A 13780-nucleotide genomic window follows, 5' to 3' on the forward strand; every position below is an offset into this window, starting at 1 on the left:
TTATAGGTGGTCATCAGTCCAGACAACTACTGAAGGTCAACTATTTATCAGTGGAATAAACAAATCAACAAATCCGAAGATAACAGCCTATAACAACATTTTCACTCCTCTTCTCTTTTTTTAGCCCAGAATAATTCAGTAAGTCTACCAAAGCAGCTTAATCTTAAAAAAGAAAACATACAATGAATGATTAAGCTGTAAATAAGTAAAAGAGTGAAACGTATTGTATTTTTGTAACTACTACCAATACATACAATTATTCAAAGTCTAATTATACTAGAAGAATAGTTGGACCTTTTCTGTGTCTATATTGTGGTCTGTGTTTTACCAAAGTCAGTTGTGGAGCTCGGAGTGGAAGTACAAAACCTTTCTCTGACTGATTTATGCTGTAATAGTGTCCAAGGACACATCTTTTAATTAAATCATTTATAATGGCACAGGCTATTCGGTGACAACTGCAGCAAAGATTAGAGTGGTGAGCCAATGAATATATTATTTTCCCTTTTCTTTAAGATTTAGTGTTTAAACAACTATCAACACCCAAAATATGCAAGGCAGTTTTAATTAAAAAAAAGGTGAAGAGGCAGAAAAACACCTTGAGACCCAGAAAGCCCAGAAAACCCATAGGATTCGGTCTGACGTCTAGCTTGTGACAAATCTTTCAGCTTAACAGAGACTTGGGCTTGTTGCCTGAGCAGTTTATCTGCAGTCGATTCCCTCCCCCATAAGAATTCAAAGAAGGCAACATGTGGGCAAAGCGGGCAAAACTCTTTTGCATCGAGCTCAGGGGAAGCACAGGCACCGACATGCTTACTGACCGAAAACCGTACATTATTCTGCTCATCAACATATGTGTCTTAACTACACTATTAAACAGGGAATGCCGGAAGTCATGCGTTGAGTTTCTGTGGCCAGCCTTCTGTTCCCTGCCCTGAAGATGCCTGACTGGGGGGCTGGGGGCAGAAACCAGCATCACCAGCTCTGATGTCACAGACTTATTCCTCCAGGAAGCTCACAGCTGCTTATGCAGTGTTTTGCAGATTGGGATAAGCCCTGCAGAGTTTAAATTACCACTGATATCTTTACCACTGTGCTTTATTGTCTGGATGCCACTGTCCAAATAACTGGGGCAATATAAGGTTCAACAACTGCTAACCTTTTGCTGTTCCTTGACAAGTCATCTGGCAGTTTATAGTCTGCAAATAATTGTCACAGAGTTCGCACAGTCCCTGTTTTAAAGCTACATAGAAGAAGCAAGTCTGTGGCTTGCATTTCAAAAGAATCTCATTGAGGTCAAGTTGTACACTCCCCCGGGCAAACAGTTCAAGAGGGTGTCTATTTGACTGCTAAAGTGTGCCTCGGTAATGCCAAACTAACGACCTTTGCTTGGCAGAGGGCTCGGAAATGTTTTTTAAAAGTTAGGGGTGAAAAAGGAGCATAACGTGACACAGGCGAAGTGATTTTTACCGAGCTGTGGCAGCAGTCGTGGCCGCGGGCCTTTATGTTCTGGGTTTGTTTGGAGTGTGTGGGGCGAGATGGAAGCTGTGAATTCCTGTGAAGTGTGCCAAGAATCCTGGCGTTTATCCTCTTTGTTTTTCGTCCCTCCCCAAAGAATAACACGTCCCCGCTTCTCCTGCGAAAAGGTTTGAGATAAGACTCAGGATCCCCACATTTCACACACCTGTTTCTCATTTTTCACTCCATTACTCAGAGATCGGAGACAGGAGTCTGGGGGGAATAGAGCTTCCCTTTGCCCTGCTTGTGGAGCCACACACATTTGCCGGATATTAAATTAGCGAAACGCCAGGTTTGCGAAAATATTTTCATTTTCATAGAGGAATTTGACTGGGGTGGGAGACGTGAGGAGTTGGGGACTGCCGGTGACTGACCGGGTCAGCAGTGGTGCTTTTAGTTATCTCTCGAGTGTGTTATTCGTTTTCTTAATTAAAATATCTGTAAAATAACTTTATTTGAGGTTTATTTGACCATTTTAGAGCATAGATGGATGATCATCTATTTGAATTCCTCAAGGAACAATCTGTTTAGGACAACAAGCAAGGATTCAAATTAGTATTTTATATTTTGTTTTAAGTTAACAGCTTTTGTATACACTTGATTTGTCGTGCTGCAGTTGTTAAGAACTTGTTGGATTTTATTAACACGAACCACATGTGCCCATTCAAGATGGAAAATGATCTGTTCGGTCCTCAAATAGATCTTAGACTACACTTTTTCCAAGAAACTTGCATCATTCGGAGACTGGGACTGTGTTGAACTTTCATATAAATGTTAAATGATAACAGATAAGAAATGAGGCCAAGCTTTGAGCTCAGTTGAAGGAGATGTGGTGATAAACCATTAGATACAATAGGAGATTTTCTGGCACAGCCCTCATTCCTCTGGACATGAATTATGGATCTGGTACGATATAGTCTTGAATTATCGAGTCTGGAAAATGCATTAAGCTTATTTGAGCACTTCTGTCTCTTTTTGGCTTGTGAAGGAAGTGGGAAGCCCTCAGTTTCACTCTGCCGTGGCCTGGTCAGTCTCTGCAGTGAGAATTCGTGCCGTATCTTTCACAGATCCAGTGGGAAAGAGTCCCAGTCAATCCATTTCCTGGGGGTACCTCACACACATGCAGAAACTGAGCAGTAAAGAGCTGAAATCAATCCCACATGGGCTCATCTCTTCCAGTCAACGTTTCAGCACGTTTATGCCTGGCACCACGATGCACAAACATCAGGGCTACGATGCCAGGTCTGCTAAGGTTTCTGAGATGAATAAAATCTCTTTGTAAACTTTGGCATCTGTGCATGTTGTTTAGTGAGTCTATAGATAGAAATTGGCATGCAGGAAAACGACTCCTGAAGATCAGCTTGCTATTCACAGCAGGGCCGCCTGGCTCGTGATGGCCCCCGCTTGTTGCTGCATTCCGGCAGACACACCTCCATCTGGCAGTAACTCAAGAGGGCACTTCCTGTCATTACCCGGGCCGTGGAAGCCTGACTTCCCGTCCAGGGGTTCATGACCTGTTGTAACTGGGCTCGTCCCCTGGTATTGAGTGGCATACAACTTTTTTTTTGGTCTCTTGTGGGGCGTAACAGGAGCAGGTGACAAATCCCCGTGTGTTTTCCTTGGTCGGTCAGCTGTTTGGCTATTGTTAATGATACATGGACTTAATCCTGATGTGTTTTGAAAGCTCAGGGAGCAGAAGACAGTTTTATGGGTCATGGTGCATGAGCGGTAAGCTCGTGGTAGCTACACACAAGGGCTCTCGTAGTGTCTGACTTCAATGTTCAATGTGTAGACTGGACTGCGCCTGGTGTGTTTAACATACTCAGGAAACCAGTGATTTCAGGTTATTCTGTACATCTGGCCTTTGACTCGCAGATAACATTCCTCAAACTGCATCTCTGCCTGGCCGAGGGCTAATAGCATGCCGACATGATGCAGGGCCTTTTAAGGGGCATTGTTAATGGATTTTGCCCAGAATAACTGATTGCTTTTGGTCCTGGTGTGGGACTGGGAATTCTCTGACATGAAAACAAGTGAAATTTGCTTACCTTTTCTCCTGTAGTTCAGCATTTAGATGGTTATTCCTAAAAGAAAAAGCGAAGGACAATCCTCCAGACGATTTTCTGCGTGGCTCATTCATTTCCTAAAGTATTTTTGAGCTGAAGTGCTTTTTATACTTTTAGCCTGTGAGTTATTCCAGCTGAAAGTTAGTTACCCACCCGTAGGTTTGTGGTGATTTTGATTTTGAGTGGATATCACCTTTGCTCAGCAGTATATCCTCTATTTTTAGGTATTAATTATACTGTATATTGTATAATGTATATGTGTTTTAGAAGCTATGTACTTTTGGCTGACTTAGGAGGTGCAATATCATACAAGTAAAATACACAGATGGTTTAAATCTGTGTTGTACTGTGGCAAACGGTGGATTTTTCCACAGTGTTGTTTTAATGTGCAGGACTGTTAATCGTGTTATCGGAGACATGCTGTGTGTCTAACCTACAACAGTGTTTAGTGCATTTTAAAGTTTGATTTTCTCAGAATGAGACGCAGTAGAATTCACTCATCACTCCTTGTTGTTTTTCTGACTTTATTTATGTATTTATTTTTCCCATCCTGTTCAAATGCAGATCCTTACGGCATGTCCCACAAGTTCATTAAATATTCTTTTTATTTATTTTTAAAGATAATACAGCTGTATTCTGCTGAAGAGCCTCCGAGAGAAAAGCTGTCTGTTTGGATGTTTCATGAAGGTCGACCAGTGGGATTAGCCAGGCAGCGCACTTCTCAAAGACTTCCAGGTAAAATCTCCTGTGATGGCAAGAAAATATGCGGCTTCACAACACTGGCAGTTGTAATTTACAGCCTTGGGGGGGAGATGAACGGAGGGGCTGGTTTTGCAGACTGCTTGTTTTTACTTTTGCAAACAAATGGCTTTTAAACGTGGCTTTGAGGGCAGTGAGTTAAGCACTGCACGCACCATGTGCTGTGCTTCACTGGGCTGTCATTGCGCCAGGATGTGCTGTCTCGTGTTTATCTGGAAACCTTTGTGCGTGTGTGTGTTGTGTTTCATTGATTAATGACACCTTTAGGGGGGAAATATTGAGGCCTTCTTCCTGTCTCGGCACATTTTGTACCATTTGCTCAGAGCTCTTCTTTTGATTGCTATCTTATTAGCCATGTGGTGGCTATTTGGAAAGAGAAAATGGGGGCACCAAATGATTCATTTTCTTTGGCGTTAATGAGAACGCACAGGAAAGCACTTGTGGGCCTCGTATTGCTCTGCATCATTGTTACATGGTGTGTGTTTCTGTTTTTAGATGTTCCCCTTCAGGCTTAATTTATTATTCTACTGTTTTTACCAAGTTAAAAAACAAATGATTCTGGAAAGCCGTGTTTAACGTCACAGCATGGTGTGTCAACTGTTTAAGTAAGGTGTTTTCAATGTATCTTTTCTTTCAGAACCTGGCCCAGTTTGGAAACTGTTTGGAAAGTCAATTTCAGTCCGTTTCAATATGTCAGTTTACATTTGTATAAGCGCCGTCTCCTCCTCTGATGCCTCACTGAGAATCAGCCCTATGGTCCTGTCAGCTGCTGTTGCTCTCAGTGCACATTGGTTTGGAGATAGATGTTCCTTCCCAGGAAAGCTTTTTGTGGCATCAGACATTCAGCAGTCCAGTGGGCACAACTTTGGCACAAACACAGCTAGACATCTTGAAAGTGCATTAGACTTCTACCTCACAGATTCAAAACCCAGGCAGGGTGTGAACATTTACAAGAGCTGGATGTGATCGACGACAGGTGAAACCGAAATCTGTACTTAGTTTAAAAATAACTAAAGTTTCCTTTTACGTCGTGTTACTGGGCTTCCTCCCCTCATGAGAAAGGAGAACAGCGAAAGACACTAGAAGTATATTTTAATATGCTTTTGGTGTACTTATACCAGAATGCATGCCTGTACTCTAAGTGTAGTTAACATTACTTACTTTTCATAAGTTGCTAAGTTTAGCAGCACATCTGACCCCAAAAAAGTAATTCAGGATGATGTTTCTAATCTAAAATACTACAGCAGTGTTTCGGGATGAAGCACAGCAGATGCTGAGAGCATTTTACCTCAATAACCATCATTGACTAGACAAATCTACACCAGTTCCTTTAATGTAGAATAATGCGTGAGCTCAGTGGTCCCATGGAAAGGAATGGAGATGTTACCAGAAGGTTCCCAGTCAAAGCCCTGACCCACGCATTGACCGATTACCCTGAGCACGGCACCGTCCTCTGGAGAAATTGTAAACTGACATCCTTTAGAAAGAGTGTAATAGGAACAGCTCTTAGTACTGAGCTCACCAAGTCTCTTAGTCACTTTGAATAAAGCCACCTGATACATCCCCCAGGGAGATGTCAGAAGGTCCCTGTGCTCCAGGATCTCACTGGGAACTGATTCTGAAACCAGCTCAAGTTCAGCAGCTTTGAATGCAGTTGTTCCACTTTTGCCACAGTGGAAGGCTAATTAACACCTTAAATTCAGCAAATATCTCTTCACTGAAGAAACACTGCAGGGGATTTATACTTTGAAATTTGTACAGATTGAACCTCAGGAAAATACATAACTGTTTGTACCTATTCATATATATTTTGTTAGGTATGGTTTTCATCAAAGTCAACACATGTATACATTTACATACATGTTAAATCAATTAATCTTTATACACTTTTGAACAAATCAACTTTTCAAGTCAATAATTTACTTATTTGGGGATTTGATTATAAATGTCACAGATTTTTGCTGAATATATGTCATAGTTGCTTAATCTTATTTATTTATTAAATAAACTAATTTACATATATTTTTCAGTTTTTAAAAATGATAATCCAGAAATATTAATGACACATTTTCCCTCATGTTCAGACTTCATTACCTTAAGGAGTTATAAGCAATTTACAGTATCTCTCAGGGCAGACTTGATTCTACTTCGAGTGAAGGTGAAGTTGAATGGGTTTTGTTAAATATAGGAGTTAGCTGAACACTATTGTCTGATTTCCTGGACATCTGTTTAACTCAGATCTGTGCCGTAGCCAATTCAGTTAGTGTGAATGTAAATTATACGCCAGGCTTTGCAGTTTGGGTACATCCAACCCAGTGCTGACGTAGCACAAACATCAACCAATAATCAGTCATCAATGTACAAGGGTACATCTCAAACTATATCTCATTGAAGATAAGGAGTTTAATTTATTTTACTGCCTGTGTCCCAAACTCTGTCTGTTTAGTCAGCTTCTACCCAGGCATGTTCTTTTCTTTTTTGTTAGACTCCAGTCTGTTTAAATAAACCATCTCTCTCTGGCACTGACTTTCACAGTGCCCTGACCCCCTTTGTTTGGTTTGGTTTTAAAATTGTCCGGTGAGAAATATCCCTCCTTCACCCTGTTTTGTTTAACGCTTGCACTGTCAAAGGGGTCCCTCTGGATTTGCAACCAGTTCCCGGAACCTGTGAATGTGTAAACTGTGATATCAGGGATTGGATTGTTTGGAGTTGTCCAGATAATGGTTGTTAAAAAGCCCCTGGTTGTTTTAGTCGAGCTAATGGCTGGTTCATTGTACTAGGATTTCGGATTGACAGTGAGGCCAAAATCCTGCCGTTAAGGAGCACGTTTCTATTATTGTTATTATTTAATCTTCTCGCCTGCGTGTGCGAAACACCTTTATACTCCATTGCAATTCAAGACGAGTTATTGTAAACCCTGTATCGCTCTTAGTACACTATACAATATTTGTCTTATTAAAAAGCAATATTTGTACTGGAGTAATCTTGTGCAGAATAACATTCCCCAGAGCTGGGTTTTTCACATTGGCAGCAGCCTCAGACACATAGTTTCTCCTGAAAACATCCGTCCTTCCTCACGAAACAACCTCCGAGTCTCTACTTCCAATCTGAGAGATGTTTCTTCTTATAAATTGTTCAAGGACGATTTTGTGGCATTCTGCGAAAAGGAGCAAGCTCACTAATTGGGCTTAAAGCTTTCCAAATAAGGCGAAAAAAGCCATATATCCAGCTATATATATCTTACAAAGAATGTTGTTTTATTTAGGTGTTCACACACAACACACTAGGTATAAATTACATTTTAAAATCCATTTTCTGTGTAAATACGTCAGGCTAATCTACAATAATATTGCCTATCCAGGTCGAAATTGGAATTTGTGAAACCTCAGGTGCCATTTGTGACCTACAAAAGCTTTAGAAATAATATTGAAATTACATTTTAATGCCTTGCTTTCTCATATGGCTGCAGATACATATAGTGGCTCCACTGTGGGACAAATGTGTGTGTCAGATAAAACACATAATGCTCTGGTGTTCAGATCAAAATATTGTACTCCAACACTTAACCCTTTTTTAATGAACAAAGGAATGAATTTATTCCATGTAAATGCATGAGGTACGGTGTGTTTTTTGTAGATATAGTAGTTGGCAGATAAACGTATGAAACACAGCCTTTATTAAACCTAGGTAATTAATTGAACATGAAATAGACAGCTTAATATCTGCCTTTCTTAGAGCTGGTATAAACTGTGTGTCCTCCTTTAAAAAAATATATATCCCCATGTCTCAAATCATTTAAATCAAAGCTTCAAAACCCCAAACTTGTTATTGAGATTTCATTTAGAAAACGAAACTCCCAGCAAACACAAATCTACCATAACAGACATATCTGGAATATATGGCTGGCATATGTTTTGATCAAATCCAGATCAAAGGTACTGTAGTCAGGCTTAGATTCAAATTCAAATCCCTCTGTGTTGTAGTTTATCCCTTTTGAAGAATATATTATGAATGTTAGGCATAAAATAAACTTCAATTCATGAGGAGAATTAGAAACTACACTTGCTCTGTACATTGCTCAGAATTTATTTTCTCTGCTTTGTCCACCACCACCGTCTTTTCAGTTTCAGTTTCAGTCTGACCCATCTCTCTCCTCCTCCCAGAGTGTTAATCTGTAAATCCCTGGACAGTAGGGCATCTTAGACAGGGTGGGTTTACTCCTCCTCGCACAGGAGACTTCAGCCAGTTCCTGCAGATGAATAAAGGTCAGTTGCTTCCATCTGGCAGATGACAACTTCCAGGCCTTGCTATTCTAACGGTGCCAATGACCAATCTGGAGTTGGGCTTCACCACGTTGCTTTTCTTTTCTATTTTTGGAGGGGAATAACCTGTACGAATTGGGACAGTGAGAGGAAGCTTCACAGACATCAAAGAGGCACATGTTGACACCTGGTGTGCACAGAAGCTTTCCATCAAAACCCCGGCCAAATAGAGATCCAGGAAGAAACCAGCTCAATCCTGAAAACGTCAGAAGTATCTTCTGTCCATGTGGTACTGCTGTAAGCAAATTTGTGCCTGCAGTAAGATTGTGTGTGAGTCGTGTAGGAGGTAATGAAGTGTGAAAGGTGACGAACTGGAGTCGGGCCTTTACTTTAGGAAGCAGCCCACTTCTGTGTGCTGTCTAGTGTGTGTGTTGTATTGCGGATGGACTATAAAGCGACTATGAGGTAACTGATACGGTGGAGGACGGGCATGCGGCTCCCAAACGAGCTGCAGGAAATGCTCCCATCTCTTTTCTCTTCCTGTTGAAAAGGACGCAGGTGTACAAGTCAGTGATCCAGAACCCCCGAGCTCCCCTCCGCAGGTCAGCCGGGGAGGTGGGGCGTGGGTGCTGTCCCGCAGATGGCTCTGATCGGACGATGCTGGCGGCTTTGTTCGACGTGTCACTTACCACCTGTGTTCCGGCGGCGGAGGAAGAGCAGCTAAGTGCCGCGTTGACAGCTCTGATTGTCCCCGCTCTCCGGGCCGACTCTCCTCCCATTGTCCCAATGCTGGAGTGCAGAGGGAAGCAGTCAGTGCCCGGCAGGGATCCCCCTGTCCTGGCATGCGGCTCCTCCCGTGCCCTTTATGTTTTGGGAGAGCACTACTGAGAGACGTGCCTGCCAGCGGGTCTCAGCACGAGGCCTCCTGCAAAACACGGCTCTGCTAAGTGGCGTCCCTAGTACGGACAGAGATGGGAAGATAGGGCGCTCGCTCACTCTCTCTTTTCTCTGTTGCTCTGGTGTGTTCGTTCAACGCGCACAGGGAAACACAGGCGTCCCCCTTCTCCACTTGCAAAGCTGTGCAGAAACATCTAGAATATATTGCAAATTATTGTCTTTGTGTCTTGTGTTTTCTTTAGCAATGACAAGGATATAGTAATGCTCAATTGAACCACTTTTTAAATCTGACTCATCAGAGCTGATAATGCAGAACTTGTGTTAATTATTTACCACACAAAGACACCCTTGTCCCAAAGCTTGACGCAGAGCCGAATGGTGTTAGGATTAAAGATTTCAAAGACCTTCTCTACGGGGAAGGATGGTTAGATCCTTGCGTGTTTAAAGACAAAGGGGTGGTTTTGGAAAGACACCAGATACACTGAAAACATCTTCTCAAGCAGGGAATAGCCGAGAGACAGACCAGAGCAAAGTCCTTTCCACATAAACTGAGCTGTGATGCCACTTTTTGAACCCATCCACTCCACTCTGAGACATATAATGCAAGAATAAGTGTCTTCTTTCTTTTTATCTTTCTTTTATTACTGAAACTCTGTTGAGGTAACCAGTACCCACACTTTGTAATCATTTTGATGTATCATTTTTTTAAATATAAATCTACTTTCCCCCCCATCTTATAGCTTTATTAATAATACTGTGCTTTTCGGCCTTTTTGAGTATCAAATGCATTCGTTCTGGCCCCCTGTTTCCAAATAAGGTGTTAACCTTAAGTTGCCGTTACTCTTTTCAATCGAACTGAAATGCTTTTTGAAGCCCTGGAGGCGTTCAGTATCTTATCCCTTTGTAGATCTCAGCTTTTAAAGGATGAACTCTAATCTGTTTCTGAAAGGAATTCAATTCCAACACCCTAATTATTAGGTAATTAGCTTAATGACTTGTTCTCATTATATTAACTTGGTGGAGGGGAGAGTCAGAGCTTGGATCTGACCCGTTCCATCTATATTATTTTGCATTTGTGAATGGAAATCTCTCCCTGCTAGGAGCTCATTAATGTTGCATACTTTTTCCAAATAGCTGGTCTTCTAAGCTTCAAGCAATATGTGTACAATATTGTGTTGATATATTTTTGAAAATATGTTTGTCAGTGCCATCAACTCACCTGAAAGTCCTGAATACATCACAGGCAGATATTTAAAAATATATAGTTGATTGTTAATGCATGGCCCTTTGTTAAGTCATGAGATTGGTGAACAGTATTGTTCAGCATAATTCGGTCTATTCAGATGATGACCTCATTGCTGCAGAACACCTCTGGGATGAGCTGGAATGAGATGCAGGATATTTGTTTCTTGTCTTACTTTGCATAAACATTTCACATCTGACACTTTATAATATTCTTTTTTCTACGTGGTTCACAATTGCTCGGGTCATAAGGTTTGTCAAGAGAGTACAACTTGTGAGGTGAGGTGAGGAAATGGCCTCCAGCTCGTGTGAAGACGGGACTTATCGGGCCATTTTTTCCAGGAACTCTAGTGTGAAAGAGGCTTAAACATTCCTCTGGGGACGAGCAGCCCTGTCCCCACTGACACCCCCTTATCAAATGGACATAACTGCGCTGGCTGAATTTACAAGCCTGACCGAACGAGGACCGCCATTGACCTGCCAGTCTGACAGACGCTTTAGCAGTTGACCTGTGGACGTCCAGGCATTGTTCACCAAATGGCCAAACAGTCATGCGTGCCGGTCCCCCGCGGAGCCCTGACGCTGGGCAGTGTCCAGCGATGAAGAGGCTTTCTGTGCATCAGTACTGCCCTCGAATGCAAATCCCTTTAAGTTGAAAATGTGGATTTAAACAATGGGGTTAATTAATGGTGGGCAGAGGGAGGGGATGGGGGTGGGGGCAGTTCTGTGAACTCCACACTTATGACCCCGGGGGCTAATGTTAAACGATCATTAGATTGCCCCCCCCCGGACCACAGAGACACTGTCACTCTGAATGCGGTGTCTGTTTTGTCGCTGTGGAGGAAAACAGTGAGTCGCATTGTCGGCCGCATCACAGGGTGGCTTGTTTAGTTGTGTAACACGATTAACATGATGGATTTTGTCTTTAAATAAGAAATTATGCAAACCTGGAGGGACAATTTAAACTTTAGCACCTCAGTATGTTTTGTGGCTCTATATTTAGGTCAGTCATGTGAATGCGCCGCATCCTTCACATTGTTAAATGGCTGGAATTTGAACCTTGAAAACCCTGAAATGGACAATGTTCTTCTGCACTGATTAATTGATGCATCAGGGCAAATAAATTATCCATCTGTCTCGTTTTTGCCTGTAATGACACTACATGTATTTTAAGTGTGCATTTTCAATTGCATGATGGTGTATTTTTCTTTGTTACTTTAGTTTTTCAATTTCAACAACAGCCAACAATAACTTTGCCTGGATCATTGTATTTATTTATTAATTTAACACCCAACTGAAAGTTTAAGATTATAATCTATAAGATATATACAGATATATAAGAAATATAAAGATGCCCATATGCACATACTGTTAGATGGATAGATACATATGGATAAATACAGTAGATACACGAGATGTGAGATAGGATTTAGAAACTATAAAATAACAGAACTTTAGATGCTTTCTTATAAAACTGTCTGCTTTTCAGAAGGAATAAAAATGGTTAATTTCACTTAATGTACTTGAAGTACACTTCCCTTCAGCACAAATTGTTAAAGTTGAATAAAATAGCTAATTTGGAAGGAGCCAAATTACATTTAGACGAGTGACTGAGCTTGTGAGGAATTGTGAGAGTTTTTACAATGATCAGCAGCTTTTTTCTTGACAATCATGAATTAACTGGAATTTGAAGTTCTCCGCTGTAGAGAGAGAGCGTAAAATCCCCCTGAGAAGCAAAATACTAAAAACAGTGAACTTGTAAGCTTCCCAGGATGGTATTTCACACCTAATTGTCAAACACAGCCTGTTAATATTCTCCAACTCCAACCCCTCTCTGGGTTAGTGCTGAATATTTGAGGAGGAGTGTGTTTCCGCTGGCCAAGTTTGTGTTTCGTGAAAGAATGAAGAAAAGCAGCGCTCTGTATATAGGAATTAGGGTTTACTGTCCAGCCAAGTATTTGGTTTGACAAACACTGATGATCCAAGTGTCGTTTATCCCTGTGCTGTTCTGCCGAACTCACCAAAGAGACGAGAAAACCGACCTGACAAAACACAAGGAAAGACAAAGAAACAGATGTGAAATTCCAGAGGTGAAAATGAAAATTTCATTTCATTTGGTGACACTACATACATTCCAGCCCCTGACCAGAGCAATGCTGTACTCTTACTATAATACTATTGAATGCATCTTACCTATGCAATATACAGCTTTCGGAGTTGAACACACCTAAAACATTTCTGTCACTTCTGAAAAATCGGAGTAACTGAGACGGGGGAAAAAACTGTGGGGGGGTGAAATCAATCCCGGAAAAATAAGCCAAATAAGGTGAGCCACAGCCGTCTCTCAGCCTGTTCCTCTTCCTGCCCCCAGTCATGCTCTCAAGGGGATCGTTATGCCTGCCCTCCCTGGCTCTCGTGCCTCTTAGGAGAGAAGTGCAGAGGAGGAAACGCAAACACGGGCCTCCTCTGAACCTTACATTTCCCCCTGTCCCTTATCAGCTCTTGTTCTTGGTGCACAGCTGCTGTTTGTGTGTGACCGGCCTGCTCCTGATGAATACCATGTGTGAATGTATGTGAATGAGAAGGGACGGGTGATGAAGTCAGCCCTGTTGTTATTATTGCCAGTATCCCCCTGGTGTCGTTCCCACCGCTAGCCGAAGGAGTGTTGAAATAGGCCTGGAGACCAGGGACTCCCCTACTGTTCCAACCCCCTGAGGGACATACGATCATGGCATCTTTTTCAACTGGGACCCCTTCCAAGGTTATGCACAACAATATAACCCAGACAGCCCCAGTGACATGCTCTTGTACATTTTATTTAAGACTTATCTTAACATATCTACCATCTTTAGTTTTAATCAAATTAGCGCAACTTCCCGGGAATGTAATTCAGGAATATTAGATGATGTTTATTTTTCAGTTAAATCAAAATGTTGTTTTTGTCCCTGTCTCTGCACAAGATACGCTGAAAGTCTTTGTAAACAACTGTGTAATTATTTCCCACAAAGCTATTTTGTCTTTGTTGTTTTAAATAAAAAT

The sequence above is a fragment of the Amia ocellicauda genome, chromosome 11, assembly GCF_036373705.1.
Source record: "Amia ocellicauda isolate fAmiCal2 chromosome 11, fAmiCal2.hap1, whole genome shotgun sequence".
NCBI classification, from domain to species: Eukaryota; Metazoa; Chordata; class Actinopteri; order Amiiformes; family Amiidae; genus Amia; species Amia ocellicauda.